Source organism: Balaenoptera physalus, assembly GCF_965194825.1.
Source record: "Balaenoptera physalus genome assembly, chromosome: 1".
NCBI lineage: Eukaryota > Metazoa > Chordata > Mammalia > Artiodactyla > Balaenopteridae > Balaenoptera > Balaenoptera physalus.
Genome location: NC_138882.1, coordinates 29935663 through 29951005, shown reverse-complemented (window position 1 = coordinate 29951005; position 15343 = coordinate 29935663). Strand labels below are relative to the sequence as shown.

General features: G+C 38.9%; 2 long non-coding RNA genes across 2 annotated transcripts in view; one reads left to right on the top strand and one right to left on the bottom strand.

The window, feature by feature from the left end:
* The window catches only part of LOC309665233, a 91032-nt gene that overhangs the window by 21398 nt on the left and 54291 nt on the right, over window positions 1-15343 (bottom strand). The gene's annotated exons all lie outside the window — the stretch shown is intronic.
* LOC309665210 overlaps window positions 1267-15343 on the top strand; it is a 402660-nt gene continuing 388583 nt past the window's right edge. The window contains exon 1 of the long non-coding RNA XR_014266271.1: window positions 1267-15150. This is a non-coding gene — a long non-coding RNA (uncharacterized lncRNA). The remainder of the gene's footprint in view (window positions 15151-15343) is intronic.

Genomic DNA, 15343 nt, shown 5'->3' with positions numbered 1-15343 from the left:
TAATCTGAAATAGAGTAAAAACATGTGTAGCATTGGGCAAGGCATTCTGTCTCAAAAACAAGAGGAAAGATAAGCCAACAATGAGACATTTTTCTCAACAGTGCTACATTGAATAGCATATTAGATCACCTGAATGCTGTTCACAATTTAGCAATTTATTTCCTACTTTTGCTTCTAGTTCATAGTTCTAATTCTGTTATAGATCATTCACACTCTGCTAATCTGTCACCAAATGGATAAAGCAAGGTGCTCTTGGGATGGGAACATGAACACCTATAAACCTGAAACCGTGAGGTACTGAGATGTCAGGTACCAAGCACACCTGTCCTCACCAGAGTTGAGGCAGAGGGTTGAATCTGACCTGGTTTTGCATTGCTTGCCTTAGCTTTCTGCTCTCAATACAGAATGCTCCTTTTTAAAAAGAAATAGTAATAAAATTAAGTAAAACTATGATCTATTGAGTACTTGCTATCTTCTAGGCACTGTGCTAAGTGTTTTACAGATATTATTTCATTTGTGTCCAATATAACTGTCTGAGGTAAGCTCACTTTAGATATGAGAAAATGGAGCCTCAGAGAGAATGTGACTTCCCTGGTCCCATGAATAGCCTGGCAGAAAGATGTAGTGGCTAAGAGTGCTGGTTCTGGATTAGACTACCCAGATTTAAATCCCTGCACACTTACTCTGTGTGTGACCACAAGCAATTTACTTAATCGTCTGTGTCTCAGCCTTGCCCTCAAGTTTTGTTGTAAGGATTTAATAAGTGACTACAAAGCATTCTGACTAGTAGCTTGTCCCTACTGAGGCTGCTGTAAACATTAAAAAAATCAGGAAATTGTAAAATGTAGAGCAAGGATTTCAAACCCAAGTCTGTTTGATTTTGAAATTCATGTTCTCTTTTTTAATTGAAGTATAGTTGATTTACAATATTATATTAGTTTCGGGTATAACAAAACTCATATTCTTGGGCTTCCCTGGTGGCGCAGTGGTTGAGAATCTGCCTGCCAATGCAGGGGACACGGGTTCGAGCCCTGGTCTGGGAAGATCCCACATGCCGCGGAGCAACTGGGCCCATGAGCCACAGTTACTGAGCCTGCGCGTCTGGAGCCCGTGCTCCGCAACAAGAGAGGCCGCGACAGTAAGAGGCCCACGCACCGCAAAGAAGAGTGGCCCCCGCTTGCCACAACTAGAGAAAGCCCTCGCACAGAAACGAAGACCCAACACAGCCATAAATAAATAAATTAATTAATTTTAAAAAAAAACACAACTCATATTCTTAATCATTATCGTGTGTGCATCCCATATAAATGATTTTTGGAAAACCTAAACACTTGGGCTCAGGAAACTTATCTCCAGGAATAATAGAAGCCATCAATGCCATGCTCCCTGTGTTGTTCACTCAGTTGTCCCAGTCTCTCAGCCTGCCCCCCACTTACATTGTAAGGGCAATGCATGTCTCCCACTTATACCTTTATGGAGTGTTCTTCCATTCTGAGGGTTCTCATTGTAAAAGCACCCATTGCATTTGCAGCCAGAGTCTCCCCTTAACAAATGCAGTAGGATTTGAAGTGGACACAACTTGCAGATATTAGCACAGGGTGTGGGCAATAACGGCTTCCTTGCATGTGATGCTCCACTGAGTGTCAGGCAGTGTGAATTAGACACAATCCTTACACACTAGGAGTTACTCACCTAAAATCTTAGGTAGATTAATCTCTTTACTTTTCATATTCATTGGTCAGACCCTCTTAAAATGCCAGAAAGTAAATAAGTTGATAATTTATACCATATATTTGCCACATTTAGTCACATGGTTATCTGAGTTTTCCAGCTTTTAGGTTCTTCCTCACTCATCACTAACTTGGAGTGATGTTAAAAATTGCTGCAGATATGTGTGTAGAGATTTCCATACCTATAAATCTATATCAATATCAAGTGTTTTCATTTGTGATTACGAACATCTCAAAATTTAACATCTCCATCTCAACAGATCCATTCTCATTCTCCTTGTACTCCAGGTTCTGTGATTGTCTTTTGCTACATTGGCATTCCCAGGTGGCCCTCTCATTCTGTGCACATTCCTGGAGTGGTCTTGCATGGTGTCAGACTCCCACATTCCTAAATTGCTATCCTAAGCTTCAGACCCTTAAATTTAACTTTCTGCTAGACAGCTTCATTTGTATGTTTCAGAGGTTCTGCCAACCAAACATGTGCCAAACCAGATTTGTTACCTCTCCTTTTCCCTGCCCCAAATCTTTATCTTATGTCTTTAGTTTCAATTGGTCATACTATCACCCACTCAGTCATCCAAACCAGCAATCTAGATTCTTTTTAAATGCCTTCATCTGCCTCACTCTCCACTTTTGATTAGTCACAAAGTTTTAGATTCAGTGCCGTAGCTGGGAACACCTGCAGCTCCCATCAGTCTCTTAATTAACACTTGCTGCTTTGACTTACAGTTCTCATTCATTCTCTATCTTGCTGCCTAAGTGATAATTCTAAAAGCAAGTTTGATTGTTTTGCTCCCTTCTTAAAATTCTTTAGTGACACCCCACAAAACTTTAGGGACAAAGTTCAAACTTCTTTGTCCTACCAGAGATGAGCTCAGCCACTAGTGCTGTGTCATTTCCTGTCACTTCCCATTCAGCCTCTCTGCTCCAAGCACATTGAACGTTTATAACTTCTGTTTCCCCTCCCCCCTTCCTTCCCACACTCATATTTCCCTGTGTTGACCTCTCATCTGAGGCATGGCTTATGCTATTCCCCATGCCTGAATGTCATCCCCTCTGCCATTTATGTGCATAATCTGTGTTACAGCTCAAGGCTCAATTCAGGCATAACTTTCTCTGAGGAGACTTCCTTGATTCTTCTTTGCTGTGTCTGACCACATATTGATCCCCTATTGGTGTCAGAAGCTATATTTAAAATATCATATTTAATCCTCACCGAATCCCTATGAAACAGGTCTTACTATTGTTCTAATTTTTCCAGTGAGGAAACTGTACCAAGAGGTAAAGTTAGTTGCATATACAAAGCAGGGATTTCAATCCAGATCTCTGTGGAAGGCAGAGCCTATGTTTAAGCCATCTGTAGTATTAGTGTTTAGCTAAGTCTGGCAGATGTTATTGCTTAATAAATGTTTGCAAATGAAATTGATCCTCAGGCTTGGTCCTAGACCCAATTTGAAGTAAGGAAATATATTTGGAGGTTCATTAGCCTCCCTTTTAGGACACCAGTTTTCCCTACAGTGTCTCAACTCTCTCAGTTCGTATGAGACCAATTCTCTCAGATTTAACGAGCACCAACGTATTTTAATGTGCTCACAGTTTCTGACTTAAGTGAGGTGTATACTGATTTAGGGGTCTCTGTAAGCACACTGCCCTGGGACCCAGTGCTCTTACTCTGGAATAAGTTGAAGATAGAGGTTATATTGGGCTATAAGAAAAGTTTGAGGACAGATTTGGGAGTGATGATAACTTCCAGAAAGCCTCAACTCACATTTCTAAGTGACTTCTTCCTTAGAGCTAGAAGCAACTTTGTTTGCTTCTGACTAGAAGAGTCCTAGTCATTCACTTCCTTTTTAATGATGAATGAAGACTCACACCTTAGAGGCATTTTAACCCCAACTGTAAAAAACAACAACCAGTTTAAGTCCTGAAACTGTGAGCTAATAAATAGTATTTCCCTCAGTTTTGTAGGAGGCTGGGAGGTTAGCTCTGTTTTCACGACTTCCAATATTGTGCCCCTGATACACTGTGAATACAATTACAGTCTAAATCTGTCATCCTCCTGTGTTGTTTTTAAAACCCAAATGAGTTCTTTGACATAATTAGGATGAATAAGGTAACTTAAAAAAATAAATGAGACTGAAGGTTTTTGCTGACTAATGAGAGAGAGAGAGAGAAAGGAAGAGACCCAGAAATATCTTCCCTATCTACCTCTGTTGATATCACTTCCTAACCACATCCTCTATGATGCCACTTTATTACAAATTTGCAATCATTCTTCCAGCCATGCCATCTTTTTCCAAAATTTTTGTCTTCTTTCCCTCTGCCTTGCAATGGGAATCCAACAGTCATTTGAGTAGGTTTATGATGACTAATTCAGTATGAAATAAAAATTGAAGGTAAGAATGCTCCATTAGATTTTTATGTTTCCCCCATTGCAGTGTTTATAAGATTTCAAAACTGGAGGAAAAGTGAAAAATGCTATTCATCTGGTAATTTTGTGAATATAATGAAAAACAACTGTTTGATGCTTTGCTCCTTTGAATTATAGCTTCTATTTAAGTCTAAGGTTTTAGTGTGTGTGTGTGTGTGTGTGTGTATGTGTTGGTAAATACATAGGGCAAATACTCTTTTGAAAATAAAGGAACCTTGACCTAAACCTCACACCTTACGTAAACATGAACTGAAAATGGATCTTGGACTTGAATGCAAAATGTAAAACTTTAAAACAACATTTAGAAAAAAATAGGAGAAAACTTCTAGGATCTAGGCCTAGGAAGAATTCTTAGACTTGACACTGAAAGCAGGATTCATAAAGAAAAAATAGACAAATTAGGCTGCATTAAAACTAAAAACTTGGTATCTGTGAAAGCCCATGTAAAGAAGATGAAAAGACAAGCTACAGTCTCCGAGACAATATTTTCAAACCACCATATCCATCAAAGGACTAGCATCTAGAACATGAAAAGAACTGTCAAAACTCAATATTAAAAAAAAAAACCAAAAGATCCAGTTAGAAAACGGGCAAAAGGCATAAACCTATATTTCACCAAAGAGGATATCCAGATGGAAAATAAGCACGTAAAATGAAGTTCAACCATTAGCCATCATGGTAATGCAAATTAAAACCACGAGTTAGGGGCTTCCCTGGTGGCGCAGTGGCTGAGAATCTGCCTGCTAATGCAGGGGACACGGGTTCGAGCCCTGGTCTGGGAAGATCCCACATGCCGCAGAGCAACTAGGTCCGTGAGCCATAATTACTGAGCCTGCGCGTCTGGAGCCTGTGCTCCACAACAAGAGAGGCCGCGATAGTGAGAGGCCCGCGCACCGCGATGAAGAGTGGCCCTCGCTTGCCACAACTAGAGAAAGCCCTCGCACAGAAACGAAGACCCAACACAGCCATAAATAAATAAATAAATAAATAAATAAATAAATAATTTTAAAAACACAAAAAACAAAAAAAAAACCCACGAGTTAGGCTTAGCCACACCTAAATGTTAGCTTATACTAGAACAGCTAATATAAAAAATAGTGACTATACAAAACTTGGCAAGGATACAGAGAAACAAACTCTTCCATTGCTGGTGGGAATGGAAAATTGTACCACCACTCTGGGAAACATTTGGCAGCTTCTTATACAACTAAAGATGCAATTACCATATGACCTATCAATTATGTTCATGGACACTTATCCCAGAGAAATAAAAATTTCTGTTCATACTAAAACCTTTATACAAATGTTCATAGCAGCTTTATTCATAATAGCCAAAACCTGGAAACAGTCCAATGCAGAAAATGGTTAAGCCAACTGTGGTACATCTGTGGAATAACTCAGCAATGAAACTCAGCAATAAAAAGGCACACACTATTGACACACACCAACAACCTGAATGAATTTCCCGATAATTATGCTAAGTGTAAAAAGCCAATATGCAAAGATTACATATTGTATGATTCCATTTACATAAATATTTGAAATGGGGAAACATTAGAAATGGAGAACAGATTAACAGTTTCCTGGGGTTAGGGGTGGGAAAGGAGTTAGGAGGGAGTTTAGTTATAAAAATCAACACAGGAGAACCCTGTAGTGTTGGAAGTGCTCAGTATCTTGACTATGGTGGTGGATACATGAACTTAACCCAGGTAATAAAAGTGAATCATACCTAATACACACGTGCACACACATACACCAACACACTCATGAGTACAGGTAAAACTGGGGAAATGTGAATCAGATGAATATAGATTACATCAGTGTCAATATCATCGTTGTGATGTTATACCATAGTTTTGCAAAATTTTACCATTGAGAGAAAGTGGTAAAAATTGTATATGGGATCTCTATTATTTCTTATAACTGCATATGTGAATAAATTCCATGTTCCAATTACGTCAACAAAAGAGAGGGTTTATTTATACTCCTTATGTATTTCCTCCAGCAACTTCTGTCTTTTCTTAGAGAAAATTTGTCAGAGAAACTTTCAAAGAAGACTGTGTTCATCTCTATTAAATTAGAAATCACAGAAGCTGAGGAGAATGGTGTCTGTCAGAATTTGACTGAACTAGAATATAGTACTGGGAGAAGGAGATTGTCTTTTACTTAAAACTTCCTTTATCTGTGGCTTTAGATCAGTGGTACAAATTTAATCCCAGTATTATATTTATGATACAAGCAGAAGATTGGTGATTAGAAACTTGGAGTGACCTTGGTTTATCAGACTCTCAGTGACCTAATTAAAATCTCTTTCCTGAGAATAAGAAAGATAAAACTCTTCTTATTCTTAGAAGTAATAAATAAACATCAGAATTGGGTTTAACTGTATTTATTCAATCAATGATAGGCCTATAGCCACCATAACAAATAAACACCAGAAGTGATTTTAAATCCCTCTATGAAATCAATGGCAACTCACTTCAGCAAGAACACCTCTGAAACCCAGCAGTGACACAGCCCCATGCTTTGAAAGGCAGCCAGTTAGTATCACACTCACTCCAGTTAATATGCTTCTAAAGGCTGATGTTGACCCACTCCCTCCTCCATAACTACACAAAATATGCTCTGTAACCAACATAATCACCAACCTCCTCCTGCATCTGTAATCATCACTACCCAAAGTAAACGTCCCAAAGAACCTTACATATGAGATGAGCAAGTTTGCTTTGCTTAATGATATTATACCAGACCAGCATAACTGCCCCTTTCTTAAGTAAACAATAAGTTCAGCTTCTTGGTTTCATATATTAAGCTATGTTTTTCTCCTTCAACATTTACTTGTTTTAATCAACTGTGTATAGATGATAGTCATTTTACCTTATCCAGAGAGCAAGCGCCAATCTATAGTTAGCAATAATTAATATAGCCTCCAGGAGCCCTCAACTTCTACCCCACTCCCTCCCCCTAGAGACTGATTCAATGAATTTCTTGACTTGCATGTCTTCTCTCATCTGGCAAGTAAATAAGCTCTTTATCGCTCATTATAGTGGTCACTGTCTTTATTTTAATACAACTATTTCAATGAACAATAATTTACATGTCTTCTTATTTAGAAGTAGAAATGCAGAAAGGAACATAGCTTTACTAAAAATTGTCAGATTGCTCTCCAACATAGGCATTTCCAATTTACAGTCACTCTATTAATAGTGTTGCTCTTACCAACACTTTGTATTGTCAGACTTAAAAATGTTTGCCAGTCTTATGAGTATGAAATGGTAGCTTAATGTTTTAACTCATGTTCCCTGATTACCCAAGTGTGGTTGAGCTCTTTGGCTGTTTATTAGCAATTAGGTTTTTTCCCTATGTGATGTGCTTGTTCTTAAACTATTTTTCTATTGCATCATTTACCATTTTTAAAATGAATTTTAGGAGGCAGAGTCAAGATGGTGGTGTGGGAGGATGTGGAGTCCACATCTCCCCACAACTAGGGCATCTGCCAGATGCTGGTGGGGGACCTAAATGCCCAAGGAGATGGGAGGAACCCCTGAGCGACTATGTAGGACATGGGGGAGAGTAAGGGGGGAGGAGAAGTGGAAACCAGACAGGACCAGCACCCCTGAGGGGTGGCTGTGAGAGCGGAGGGGTTCCAATGACCGGAGGGACCCTTGGGGACTCAGAGGATCAGGGGGGAGCACGCCTAGCATTTCCCCTGCCCAATCGGGCTGGGGAAGCCTGGTGAGCTCCTGGGCTGGGTCCTCCACCCTCTGAGGCTCCCTCTGGGCCGTGTGGGTTCTGGGGGCATAGGAGCAAAGTGGGGAGAGAAGAAGAGGGTGGATGGGGAGGGGCTCTCCGGGATTGGAGGATCAGGGGAGGTGTGGAGGGCATTTCCCCCACCCACTCGGGCCCCAGGAGGCCTGCTGGGCTCCCAGGTCTGGTCTTCCATTTTCCAGGGTCCTCTCTGGGCCACGTTGGTCCTAGGGGTGTAGAGGGAGGCAGGGGAGAAGCGGAGAGGTGGACAGGGAGGGGCTCTCCAGGATCCGAGGATCAGGGAAGGCACAGAGGGCATTTCCCCTACCCACTCAGCCCTGGGAAGCCGGTGAGGCTTACGGTTCTGGTCCCCTGCCTTCCGGGGCCCCCTCTGGCTATGTGGGTCCTAGGGGCATGAAGAAGAGAGGCCAATGGGCAGGGACCCTCTGGGATCAGAGGATCGAGGATTGGGGGAACAAACCTAGAGTTTCCCCCACCCACTTGGGACCAGGGAGCCTGCTGGGGTCCTGGACCTGGTCCTTCACCCTCCAAAGCCAAGGCACTCCTGGGCCCCTCTGACCGCATTGAGCCTAAGCCCCACCCCCGGCCCTGCCCAGGGCCTATTCCAGTCCTGTGGGTCTTAAGCATAGGCCCCGCCCACCTCCTAAACCCCACCTCTGCTTAAGCCCAGTCCCCCACAGCCAAGGCCTTTTCTGGCTTTTTATTTTTTTCCTCCTCTTTTTGGCTTTTGTGGTTCTGATTTACCTGATGGTTGTTGTTTCATCTATATTTTATTTTTTAATTTTTCCTAACACATCTGTTAGTTTTCTAATCTTATTTTATTTTTTACTCTTTGTTATTATTCTGCTCTTTTCTGCTCTTTTATTCCTTTTTTTAATTTTTTTCTTGCCACCCCACACGGCTTGCAAGATCTTGGTTCACAAACTAGGGGTTAGGTCTGACCTCCTGCAGTGGGCGCTCCAAGCCCAATCCACTGGACTAACAGAGAACCTCAGACCTCAGGGAATATTCATTGGAATGAGGTCTCCTGGAGGTCCTCATTTCAGCACAAAGACCTATCTCTACCCAAAAGCCTACAAATTCCAGTGCTGGAAGACTCAGGCCAAACAACCAGTAAGACAGGAACACAATCCCACCAATGAAAAAAAAAAAAAAGATAAAAAGCTATGTCACAAATGAAGGAGCAAGTTAAAACCTACAAAACCAAACAAATGAAGAGGAAATAGGCAACCTACCTGAAAAAGAATTCAGAGTAATGATAGTAAAGATGATACAGAATCTTGGAAATAGAATGGAGGCATGGATTGAGAAATTACAAGAAATGTTTTAAAAGATCTACAAGAACTAAAGAACAAACAAACAGAGAAGAATAAGACAATAACTGAAATGAAAAATGCACTAGAAGGAATCAATAACATAAAATCTGAGGCAGAAGAACAAATAAGTGAGCTGGAAGACAGAACGGTGGAAATAACAGCTGAGGAGCAGAATAAAGAAAAAAGAATGAAAAGAATTGAAGATAATCTCAGAGACCACTGAGAAAACACTAAATGCACCAACATTTGATTTATAGGGGTCCCAGAAGAAGAAAAGAAAAAGAAAGGGTTTGAGAAAATATTCGAAGAGATTATAGTGGAAAACTTCCTAACATGGGAAAGGAAATATTCACCCAAGTCCAAGAAACACAGAGAGTCCCATACAGGATAAACCCTAGGAGAAATACACCAAGACACATATTAATCAAACTAACAAAAATTAAATACAAAGAAAAAAATATTAAAAGCAGCAAGGGAAAAGCAAAAAATAACATAAAAAGGAATCCCCATAAGGTTATCAGCTGATTTTTCAGCAGAAACTCTGCGGCCAAGAAGGGAGTGGCAGGATATACTTAAAGTGATGAAAGAGAAAAACCTACAACCAAGATTACCCAGCAAGAATCACATTCAGACTCGATGGAGAAATCAAAAGCTTTACAGACAAGCAAAAGTTAAGAGAATTCAGCACCACCAAACCAGCTTTACAACAGATGATAAAGGAACTTCTCTAGGCGGGAAACATAAGAGAAGAAAAAACCCCACAAAAACAAACCTAAAACAATTAAGAAAATGGTAATAAGAACATAGATATCAATAATCACCTTGAATGTAAATGGATTAAATGCTCTAAACAAAAAACACAGACTGGCTGAATGGATCCAAAAACAAGACCCATATATATGCTGTCTACAAGAGACACACTTCAGACCTAGGGACACATACAGACTGAAAATGAAAGGGTGGAAAAAAAGATAATCCATGCAAATGGAAATCAAAAGAAAGCTGGAGTAGCAATACTCATATCAGATAATATAGATTTTAAAATAAAGACTGTTACAAGAGATAAGGAAGGACACAACATAGTGATCCAGGGATCAATCCAAGAAGAAGATATAACAATTATAAATATTTATGCACCCAACATAGGAGCACCTCAATATATAAGGCAAATGCTAACAACCATACAAGGGGAAATCAACAGTAACACAATAATAGTAGGGGACTTTAACACCCCACTTACACCAATGGACAGATCATCCAAACAGAAAATAAATAAGGAAACACAGCTCTAAATGACACAATAGACCAGATAGATGTAATTGCTATTTATAGGACATTCCACCCAAAAGTGGCAGAATACATTATCTTCTCAAGTGTACACAGAACATTCTCCAAGATAGATCACATCTTGGGTCACAAATCAAGCCTCAGAAAATTTTAGAAAATTGAATCGTATCAAGCATATTTTCTGACCACAACACTATGAGATTAGAAATCAATTGCAGGGGAAAAAAAACTGTAAAAAACACAAATATATGGAGGTTAAACAGTGTGCTACTAAATAACCAAGAGATCACTGAAGAAATCAAAGAAGAGATTTTAAAAATACATAGAAATAAATGACAACAAAAACACAACAACCCAAAACCTATGGGACACAGCAAAAGCAGTTCTAAGAGGGAAGTTTACAGCAATTCAATCTCACCTCAAGAAACAAAAAAAATTTCAAATAAACAATCTAACCTTACACCTAAAACAACTAGAGAAAGAAGAACAAAGAAAACTTAAAGTAAGTAGAAGAAAAGTAATCATAAAGATCAAAGCAGAAATAAATGAAATAGAAACAAAGAAAACAATAGCAAAGATCAATAAAACTAAAAGCTGGTTCTCTGAGAAGATAAACAGAATTGATAAACCTTTTGCCAGACTCATCAAGAAAAAAAGGAAGAGGATGCAAACCAATAAAATTTGAAATGAAAAAGGAGAAATCAAAACTTACACCACAGAAATACAAAGGATTATAAGAGACTACTACAAACAACTATATGCCAATAAAATGGACAACCACGAAGAAAGGGACAAATTCTTGGAAAGGTACAATTTTCCAAGACTGAACCAAGAAGAATTAGAAAATATAAACAGACCTATCAAAACTAATGAAACTGAAACTGAAATTAAAAATCTTCCAACAGGGACTTCCCTGGTGGTGCAGTGCTTAAGAATCTGCCTGCCAATACAGGGGACACAGGTTCGAGCCCTGGCCCAAGAAGATCCCACTTGCTGTGGAGCAACTAAGCCTGTGTGCCACAACTACTGAGCTCTGCAACAAGAGAAGCCACCGCAATGAGAAGCACATGCACCGCAACGAAGAGTAGCCCCCACTCACTACAACTAGAGAAAGCCCATGTGCAGCAACAAAGACCCAATGCAGCCAAAAAAAACAAAACAAAAGAATCGCCCAACAAGCAAAAGTCCAGGACCAGATGGCTTCACAGGAGAATTCTATCAAACTTTTAGAGAAGAGCTAACACCTATCCTTCTCAAACTCTTCCAAAAAACTGTAGAAGGAGGGATGCACCCAAATTTGTTCTACGAGACCACCATCACCCTGATACCAAAACCAGACAAAGATACTACAAAAAAAGAAAATTACAGACCAATATCACTGATGAACATAGATGCAAAAATCCTCAACAAAATACTAGCAAACTGAATACAACAACACATTAAAAGGATCATACACCATGATCTATTGGGATTTATCCCAGGAATGCAAGGATTCTTCAATATATGCAAATCAATGTTATACACCATATTAACAAATTAAGGAATAAAAACCATATGATCATCTCAATAGATGCAGAAAACCTTTTGACAAAATTCAACACCCATTTATGACAAAAAACTCTCCAGAAAATGGGCATAGAGGGAACCTACCTCAACATAATAAAGGCCATATATGACAAACCCACAGCAAACATCATTCCCAATGGTGAAAAACTGAAAGCATTTCCTCTAAGGTCAGGAACAAGACAAAGATGTTCACTCTCACCACTCTTATTCAACATAGTTTTGGAAGTCCTAGCCACAGCATTCAGAGAAGGAAAAGAAATAAAAGGAATACAAATCGGAAAAGAAGAAGTAAAACTGTCACTGTTTGCAGATGACATGACACTATACATAGAAAATCCTAAAGATGTCACCAGAAAACTTCTAGAACTAATCAGTGAATTTGGTAAGGTTGCAGGATACAAAATTAATGCACAGAAATCTCTTGCATTCCTATACAATAACAAAGAAAGATCAGAAAGAGAAATTAAGGAAACTGTCCCATTTACCATAACAACAAAAAGAATAAAATACCTAAGGATGTAATAGAGCTGTACTCAGAAAACTATAAGATACTGATGAAAGAAATCAAAGATGACACAAACAGATGGAGAGATATACAATGTTCTTGGATTGGAAGAATCAATATTGTGAAAATAACTATACTACCCAAAGCAATTTACAGATTCAATGCAATTCTTATTAAATTATCAAGCGCATTTTTCACAGAATTAGAACAAAATATTTTACAATTGGCATGGAAACACAAAAGATCCCAAATAGCCAAAGCAATCTTGAGAAAGAAAAATGGAGCTGGATGAATCAGGCTCCCTGACTTTAACTACACTACAAAGCTACAGTCATCAAGACAGTATGGTACTGGCACAAAAAAAGAAACACAGATCAATGGAACAAGATAGAAAGCCCAGAGATAAACCCACGCACCTATGGTCACCTAATTTATGACAAAGGAGGCAAGAACATACAATGGAGAAAAGACAGCCTCTTGAATAAGTGGTGCTGGGAAAACTGGACAGCTACATGTAAAAGAATGAAATTAGAACACTCCCTAACACCATACATAAAAATAAACTCCAAATGGATTAAAGACCTAAATGTAAGACTGGACACTATAAAACTCTTAGAGGAAAACATAGGAAGAACACTCTTTGATATAAATCACAGAAAGATCTTTTTTGACCCACCTCCTAGAGTAATGAAAATAAAAACAAAAATAAACAAATGGGACCTAATGAAACTTAAAAGCTTTTACACAGCAAAGGAAACCATAAAGAAGAAGAAAAGACAACCCTCAGAATGGGAAAAAATATTTGCAAATGAATCAATGGACAAAGGATTAATCTCCAAAATATACAAACAGCTCATGGAGCTCAATATGAAAAAACAAACCACTCAATTAAAAAATGGGTGGAAGACCTATACAGATATTTCTCCAAAGAAGACATACAGATGGCCAAGAGGCACATGAAAAGATGCTCAACATTACTAATTACTAGAGAAATGCAAATCAAAACTACAATGTGATATCGCCTTACACCAGTCATAATGTCCATCATCAAAAAATCTACAAACAATAAATGCTGGAGAGGGTATAGAGGAAGGGGAACCCTCTTGCACTGTTGGTGGGAATGCAAATTGATACAGCCACTATGGAGAACAGTATGGAGGTTCCTTAAAAAACTAAAAATAGAACTACCATATGACCCAGCAATCCCACTAGTGGGGATATACCCTGAGAAAACCATAATTCAAAAGGACACATGTACCCCAATGTTCATTGCAGCACTATTTAAAATAGCCAGGACACAGAAACAACCTAAATGTCCAATGACAGATGAATGGATAAAGAAGATGTCATATATATATAATGGAATATTACTCAGCCATAAAAAGGAACAAAATTGGGTCATTTGTAGAGATGTGGATGGACCTGGAGTCTGTCATACAGAGTGAAGTAAGCCAGAAAGAGAAAAACAAATATCATATATTAATGCATATATGTAGAATCTAGAAAAATGGTACAGATGAACCTATTTGCAGGGCAGGAATATAGACGAAGACATTGAGAATGGACATGTGGACACAGAGGGGGAAGGGGAGACTGGGACGAATTGGGAGATTAGGTTTGACATAAATACACTACCATGTGTCAAATAGATAGCTAGGGGGAACCTGCTATATAGCACAGGGAGCTCAGCTCAGTGCTCTGTGCCAACCTCAATGGGTGTGATGGGGGTGGGGTAGAGGTCCAAGAGGGAGGGGATATATGTATACATATAGCTGATTCAGTTCATTATACAGCAGGAACTAACAACATTGTAAAGCAATTATACTCCAATAAAGTAAAATAAAATGAATTTTGTAAGAGTTTTTAAAATAAATTCTGGGTAGTAATCTTTTGCTATATATGGAGTATCTATTGTCACTTGTAACATTTTTTTATTATAGCTGACAGTTTAAAATTTTATATGATCAATTCAATCAGTATTTATCTTTGTGATTTTTCATCTTGTTTAATAAATACTTCCATATTCTACAATAGCTTTTTCCCATATTTAGCTTTTAAAAATTAATCTAGAGTTTATTCTTGAATGGGGTGTGATATTTTGAGATTTAAATTCATGTTTTTATATCAAAACATAATTTTTCCCTGCATGAACTGTAGCTATGCACAATACGAATATATCTTACAAAGTTGATGCTGAGTGAAAGGAGCAGATAGCACTGACAGAATTTGTTAATAGATTGGATTTAGAAGTACTAAGTAATTAAAAATAAAAAGAAAGATGTTGAGACCCATATTACAGTATATATAAGATGGACTGTAAAATAGTTATTTTAAAAGCACATTCCTGGGGCTTCCCTGGTGGCGCAGTGTTTGAGAATCCGCCTGCCAATGCAGGGGACACGGGTTCGAGCCCTGGTCTGGGAGGATCTCACATGCCGCGGAGCAACTGGGCCCGTGAGCTACAACTGCTGAGCCTGCGCGTCTGGAGCCTGTGCTCCGCAACAAGAGAGGCCGCGACGATGAGAGGCCCGCGCACCGCGATGAAGAGTGGCCCCCGCTCGCCGCAACTAGAGAAAGTCCTTGCACAGAAACGAAGACCCAGCACAGCCAAAAATTAATTAATTAATTAATTAAAAGCACATTCCTTGTTTATTAGTATTATCATATTTGAATTTATGTAATGCTTTATTATTTACAAAGCACTTTCACAAGAATTATTGCATTTAAAAACAATGCTTAC